The sequence below is a fragment of the Apaloderma vittatum genome, unplaced genomic scaffold, assembly GCF_000703405.1.
Source record: "Apaloderma vittatum isolate BGI_N311 unplaced genomic scaffold, ASM70340v1 scaffold4837, whole genome shotgun sequence".
Classification (NCBI taxonomy): Eukaryota; Metazoa; Chordata; class Aves; order Trogoniformes; family Trogonidae; genus Apaloderma; species Apaloderma vittatum.
In genome coordinates, this window is record NW_009725552.1 from 8,472 (window position 1) to 16,011 (window position 7,540).

Genomic DNA, 7,540 nt, shown 5'->3' on the forward strand with positions numbered 1-7,540 from the left:
GACTGGTCCTGTGCCCCAGATGGACATGGCCAGGTTTCAGAGTGTGTGTCGGGACATTCAGAAAAAAGATCAGAAACGTGGCGTGAAGTTTCCAAGCAAAGTCTTAGATTTCTTTTCCGACTATTTTCTGCCCATAGATCAGACAGAATTGGGACCAGACAGTTACAGAGGCAGTACAGGTCATTAGATGAGACTTTTTTTGCTTTCTTTCTGTGTCTCTGAGGGCCTGTGAATGCGGTGATGGCTGAGCATATGCACTACACTCTAATTCTTAAAAGTTTCAGAAGTTGCTTCTAAAATCAACACATGCTGATGCACAGGGAAAATTTTTCTTCCTTTAGGGATAGTCCACACTGTCTTCCTGAACTCCCACATCCTCTTGAAATGGAAGGTTTTGCCTCTAAGACCTCTTAACTTCTTGCAGTTTAATTTTTTATTTTTTTGAGAAAATTGACCATAATTGTGCCCACTAAAAGGAGGCTATTGCATCCTATAGTTTCAAATGAAAGTTCCTAGAAATTTCAAATGAAACTTCAGACGGGTTTGATGGGGTTAGTTTAGGGCAAGCAAAGTAACTGTGGAAGATATACAGAATTTACCACTTAGTCTGTGACTGCGTGGAGAGAGATGCAGATCTTTCTGGTTTGACATATTGCATGCACATAGAGGAAACTGTATTGTAACCCACAGCTTGCTTCACACTAGGTCTTTTCAGTATCTGAATTTGACTTCAAGCCCACGTACATTTCAGAAGAGAATTATATTCTGCATCCCTTAATCACACGAACTGCTGGAAGTTGGCACAGATTTGTCCCCAAACAGAAACCAGAGAAAAGGCTCCATTCCAGAAAATCTGTTGCCAGATGGTCATTTTGAGCAGAAGGAAAAGAAGAAAATGTTAAATACTGCTCTGCTTTGAAGAGTGGTTTCATAAGCGCAGCTTAATGTACAATAATGTTATTAGTTGTTCTTTCCATAGTGTCAAGAGGTGGATGTATATAATTTATCAATGTGTCTGTTCCCTGAAATGACTGGAAAAGACATATTTAAAGCCCTGGATTCTTAATTTTTTTCTATACTGCATCTCCTTGTGTTCTTCTCTGCATAAAACACATCACCACACTGTACCCCTGGCTATTGACCAGGGTTTTTTTCAGGTACTTAGTTCTTCCAGCTGCATCGCAGTTAAGCAGCCAGGTCTGTAATTGCCCCGTTCCTCCCGTCCCCTGCTTTTGAAAAGAGATGCTACCTTTGCCCTTTGCCCGTCTGCTGGTATCTCACCTGTCCCTCACAAGTTCACTAATGGCCGAGATAACTGGCTCTCCGAGTATCCAAGGACAAAATTCCTCGGGGACAGCTGATTAGAAAATATCACTCTTATCTACATACTTTCCAGCTTGTTCTGTCCCCGCTCAAAATTGAGCTCTCACTCTGTCCCTGCCATTAATTGTGGCCACTGTTGATACTTTTGGTGACGGGAAGAGCCAAAACCGGCGGCGAGGACTGAGCCGTCCCCCAGGGACGCGGCTGCAGATCCTCTCTTCCCCGCACTTCACAAGACTGTGACCAGAAAAAAAGAAATCACATTTAGAGGAGCTAAAAGAAAAGTCAGCAGCGTACAGGTGTTGACGACTCAAACCTTATAAGAACAATTAAGCCGTTTCTCCTCCGCGCCTGGAGCTCAGCCGCTTCCCACCTGCGAGGCGGGGTACCTGCTGCCAGGCTGAAGCAGCTGCCGTGCTTTCCCTGCCCGGTTCTTTCTACAGACATGTGTGGCGCAAGGTTGCCTTCAAGTGAAAACAGAAAGGTACTGCAGGGAAGGGAGGAGGAGGAGGACTAGGGATATCGGGGAAGACAAGTGGATTTGGGAGCTGCACCCCTAGCTAGAGCCGGGACACGCAGAATTCAGAGCACAAAACTGTGAATAGAAAAGACGCAAAAACCCTCACCCAACCCCAACCCAATAATTTGAGAAAATGCACATAACTTTGGTAATCCCGACCATAATCTGTGGCCTGTATAACCCACTGAGTTTAGAAACAGTTATACGCCTTTCCCACTGCTGTGTACAAGTCTGAGCCGTGGCTTTGTGGGAAAAGTTGATGTTGTCAGAAGGAGGTGAAACTTTGCCTTTGAGAGTCAGCACACAACGTGGTGGCTGTTCTCAGCCCTTCTCTCTTTAAGATCCCAGGGTTTTTCTTTAATAGAAGTAGGTTTTTATGTGGACTCACACTGACTGACACCATGTAGTGTGCAGGACGATGCGCTTTGCCCTGTTTCCCAGCTGTGTGCCACTGCTTTTCTTTTACTGGAGAATTAAAAAATCTGATGTCTTGGTAATAGGTAATTTTGGTCACTTTGGATGATTTTTCTTATTAAAAAATGCAACTAGCTTTAGAATTAACAGCACAAATAGCCTGAGTATAACTTTCCTGAAAATAGCCTTCTTAAGTTTTAATTTCTTTCACTAAGAAGGCTCTTGAAATAATCAAGTTAATATCAAGTTTCCACTGTTTCAGTACCTATCGGCCTTTTTTTGGTGCTTCTAAATTAATATTCTTCCTATTTTAAGTACTTGCACCTCCTCTGCTATTATTCTCAGAGTTATCTAAGAAACCTAGATACTGACAAGAGAAAGCCAAGTTCCTCCCCAGAAGTGAGGCGACCTAACTAAAAGCATCATCAATAACCTGAAGCGAACACCTCCACACGCTCTGTGTCGTCTCCCCATTCTCGTCACATCTAATATTGCCTCGGCAGTGGGAGGCAAAAGAGAGTAGAGGGTCATTTTGCTGTTGCTCTACGGTTTCAGTCACATTCCCCGATGCTCTAAAACTGTGGGAGAAAGCATGGAAAATCTGGGGCTGGGTTAACAACATTTTAGAGGTTGTGGGGACATAATGGATTTTTAAACTCCTGTTGTTGGCTTTGTGCAGACAAGTCACGCTTTTTTCCTTCCCGTCATGGACATGGCTGTGCTGGGACGGCTGTGTGAGCAGCCATACTCGTGGGGAGGTTGAAGCATTGAATTTAGCAGGTTATCTTGGTTTTAGCTGAGTGAAAAGCAACCACCATCAATGGGAGGTGGGCAGAAGAGCTGTAAAACACTGAATCCTGAAAACTACTCCCAAATTCATTTGAACCCCAGCACCGATGCTGGCGTTTTTTGGGATCCTATAAGCCACAACTCTCCATCCCTTATCAAAATCTTGCATGTACTGCCTGTTCTGGTCCTGGTGGCTACTGCAGTCCGGACAGCCATGTCCTTCAGGACATGCTGCCTGCCAAAGGTGCTTTCCTCCCTCTTGCTGCAAGGTGGTGCTGCAGAACAGGGAAATGTGGCCCTGATTGCCGGGGTTGCAGCAGGCACAGCTGCAGGAGGACAGGGCCTTTCATGCAAAGTTCGAGCTTGTGGCTGTGAGGGGGTGCAGGAGCTGGTGGAAGCCTGGGGGGACCTGGTGGGGCAGGGCGAAGGAGGGCTGGTGGGGTGGGCTGCGGGTTGCGTCTGACCTGCACCGATTCTTCCCGTCCAAAGAAAACCGGCTAGCTGGTGATCCCTCTACCTCCTGCCTGCTCCGCAGATACAGGGGTGTCAGGGCAGTATGGGTGGAAATTCCTTATCTGCCTGTGCCATATTGCTGTGCCTTTTTCTGCATCAGGTGCAAGAGGAGAAGGGCAGCTTTGGGTTGAGCGTGTTGGGTTAGTATGTATTGGAGCGATTAAGCTCACTGTTGTCATCGTGCTTTAAATCAAAATGTTTATGTTGTGAATCCCTGGACTGATGTAGGTTGTAGTTATTTCCTTGCAGAAATCCTGGTTCACGCTGTTGGGACTGTTTGCAGTCAGACTTTTTCGCTGATGTGCTCCAGTGAATCTAGTGGCAGCAGTTTAAGATGTTGCTGCCCCCAGTTCTGCTTCTTGTGTTCTTTTGGGACATGATGAGCTGCGCTTCCAGATCTCCAGCCCAATAGCTGTTTTCTAGGGGACAAACTGACTTTTTGATGGCTTAAGCTGATATAACAAACTCCCCTCTGGAACTCCCGAAATGGAGGTGTGTGACCCGTGGTGCCGGTTTTACTCCAGGAGCGGTGACTGTCAGCAAGCCACAGCAAAATCCTTTGGACATGTTAAACTGGTCTGCTGTGGTTGACCAGAGGATGTAGGTCAGAGCCCTAAATACAGCCCTTGCGCTACATTTGTTCTGGTTTTTGCCATACCTGTTTATGTATTCTTACACAGTTATAAAATTTATCATATGTTTATCAAATTCTCAGGGGGAGGCTTTATTACATAAGAAAATGATGCGTAGCACTTTTTTTTTTTTGTCAGACTGCTTTTCTTTTGTGATTTATCTCAAAATTTATCAGAATTGAAATGGGAATTCGGAAAGGAAATAATGAGGAGGGATTAATATCTAAATGAAACTGTTTAATGTATCAAAGACGTATGAAAAACGAAGTAAGTATATAGAGGCCTTTTCTGTGTAAAGCTGATGAATTAAGTTTTTTTTTAATTAGTGAGTTAAATGAGATATTTTTCCTTGCCAGGATCTTCAAGGTTTTAGTACTAGCAAAATGCATTCTGAAATACTTTTTCATGGCTAGAAGAGGAAAATAGACTCTCTTGCCATCCCCAGGTGGATGTCTTGGATAACAGCACATATCATCTGGTTCCTGACACCAATATTTTGGCAACAAACCCCTTCTACCTCTCAGTAGACATTGCTGTAGTTCTGCTGCATGCTCTTGAGCAAGGCACTTGTCACTGCTCCTTTCATCCTTTGCTGTGGCTGCTTTGGGTGTCATCTCCTTGGTCCGTGGATTCTTGTACCATGTATTTACCTGGATCTGAGGAGGAATAACAAGAGTAATAATTGTGTGGCCCAGATCCACCTGCCACCCACAGCAGGTCTGACAGGTCCGGCTGCCCGTGCATGTGTACAGCCGGCTCCAGGTCTGTGCAGGAGGGGCACCTTGCCCGGAACTCAAGCCCCTTTGAAGCTGGCGGTGTCCAAAATCAGGGACCAGAGCAGCCTCCCTTCTGTACTGTGCTGTGTGCACAGGCTAAACCTTATTAGCGGCTCATTAGTAATACTCTTCCCCTTTTTATTACTTTTTTTTTTAAACTTGAGCCTACTACATGCAGCAAGCAGCCACCAGAGTTAGCAGAGAGGTAACGTCTCTGGAGTAATTTCTTTACTCTCTGTGCCTTCCATGTCTGCCCAGTCTCTCCTTGGAGATGTACCTCCTCAGCGAAGGGACAAGCTGAGTTCGCCTCTGGCACAGTGAACAATTTCTGCCATCGGGTCCTTTAAGAGGAAATTGTGGAGCAGCTAAGGGTTCCCATTTGCTTTCAGTTCTTTAGGTATCTTCTCTGTCCTTTCTCTTTCTTTTTTTGACTATTCTTACACTTCCCTTTCTACTTGTTATTTTCTTCTTTGTTAATTTCTTGTTCATTTTTTCTCTCCTTTCTCCCTCTTTCTCTTCCTTTCTCTCTCTCTCTCTGCTGGATATTATGAGCAGCAACAGCAGCCGCTGGGAGCAGGAATCCAGGGAGATAACAGCATTGCCATGAGAATCAGCCTGCTCAGCTACAATTAGCCCTGCTGATATCTTTCACCTGGACAGAGCTGCCTTATCATTGCTAGTTCTTGGAAAATGAAGGGTCACAGATAGTGATCGCAGATAGCATGACTCTGGCATTTCCCTCTGGTTTTCATGTTGCTGGAATCCCTTTTTGGCTCCCTTCTCCATATGATTAGTTTTGCATCTCTCTTTTTCAGCTGTGCTGCTGTCAGATGGAAAGCAGGCACCAAGGCTTTCTGATGGCTGTATGGCTGAAACAGAGACCTCGGGTAAATTCACCTGGTGTAGTGACGACACATGTCCATGAATCCTGGATGTTTCTGAAGTTCAAAGCCAGAAATAAAATAATGGGTCAGTGCCCAAAGGTCTCTTTATGGTAAATCGTTGCCCCGTCTTTGGAAACTATCGAGAAGGGTGCAAGGCAGAGCCAGCTGGGCTTGTTAATGTTGGGCTGATCCACCCACCCTTGTGCTGGCTGATTGCGCGGTTCCTGACTAGTGATGCGAAGATGTTGGCAAATGCTCCCACAGCTTTGTTTTCCACCATGGATGGGCTTTAGCAACTGTTCCTTGAGTCTGGAGACAGCAGAGTTGTCCCTCCTGGCCTTTGTTTTGGTGGCAATTACACCTGTCTGATAAGAAGTGACCAAAGCAGTTGAAGGTAGCTAATCCAGTCTCTGCTTTGCATTCCCCCTTTCTTCTTATATCTTTCTACTGGTCTTATAAATACAGCTCTGCAACAAGGGAAAACCCTAATTCCTTACCTTTCTGGAGCCTGAAAGCACCTGAACTGCAGGACAAGCTTAGTGGCAGGGCCACACTTAGCAGAGATGGCCTTCGTACTGGTGTGTCTTCTTTTTGGCTTTTCAGTACCTTGGAGACGTGGTTGCTGTTGCTAGAGATCAGTCAGGTTGCAGCCAGATGTTAGCAACAGAGGTACTGAGATTAAACTAATGGCACTTGCCCACAGATATAGATTAGACATTAGGAAGAAGTTCTTTACTGCGAGGGTGGTGAAACACTGGGACAGGTTGCCCAAAGAGTTGGTGGAGGCCCCGTCCCTAGAGACATTCAAGCTCAGGCTTTATGGGGCTCTGAGCAACCTGATCTAGTTAAAGATGTCCCTGCTCACTGCAGGGAGCTCGGACTAGATGACCTTTAAAGGTCCCTTCCAGCCCAACATATTCTATGATTCTACTATTACTGCCAGTAGCAGCATTTTACTAATTGCACGCTGTTAGTGTAACCTGTGGGCTGATGCTGTGAGTATCACTAACCCCACTGACTCTCTGCTCTACAGGATTTCTTTATAACATACGTCCAGTTGAGATGCACAGCATTGACGTATTTTGGTCAGTGGGAGCACACAGTTTGGAGCCAGCTTTATGCTTTTGCAGTCATTTTGGTGACTTGTGAGATCGCAATCGGAATTATTTTTGATTTATCCAGTACCAGATACCACACTGGGGGCACCACCCTCACGTCACGTGGCTGCAGAGTTGCCAGACCCGTAGGACAGTCTCTAAGACTTGGCCTCACTCTACTTCTGGTGGAGGAGTAACCTGCGTTTGCAGGGGTGTGTGTGTATCATCGAGCGTGTTACAGCTGGGGTTGCGTAAGCGTTACTACGGGTGTACCACGGTGCAGCTACACCTGCGGCGCTGCAGTCGCAGCCAGGGGACAACCTTGGATCCCGCAGTGGCTGCCAGAGCGTGTGGCTTCTGCCGGTGACAGCCCGAAGGACAGAGCGTGCTCACCGCCCCAGATGTGCCTCATGCGGTCAGCACGTAGGGACGAGGGCTGGGGGGAGGCCCCTGAGTTAACCTAGCGTGTGCCTTTTATGTAGCCGTCCTCCCTGCAATGCTGTGCCCTGCTGTGTCCTTGCTGCTTTCCGGCTGCTGGGCACACGCTGCGCCTGTTGCAGATGAGCCACCTCTCAGGTTATTCCCTCCCTTC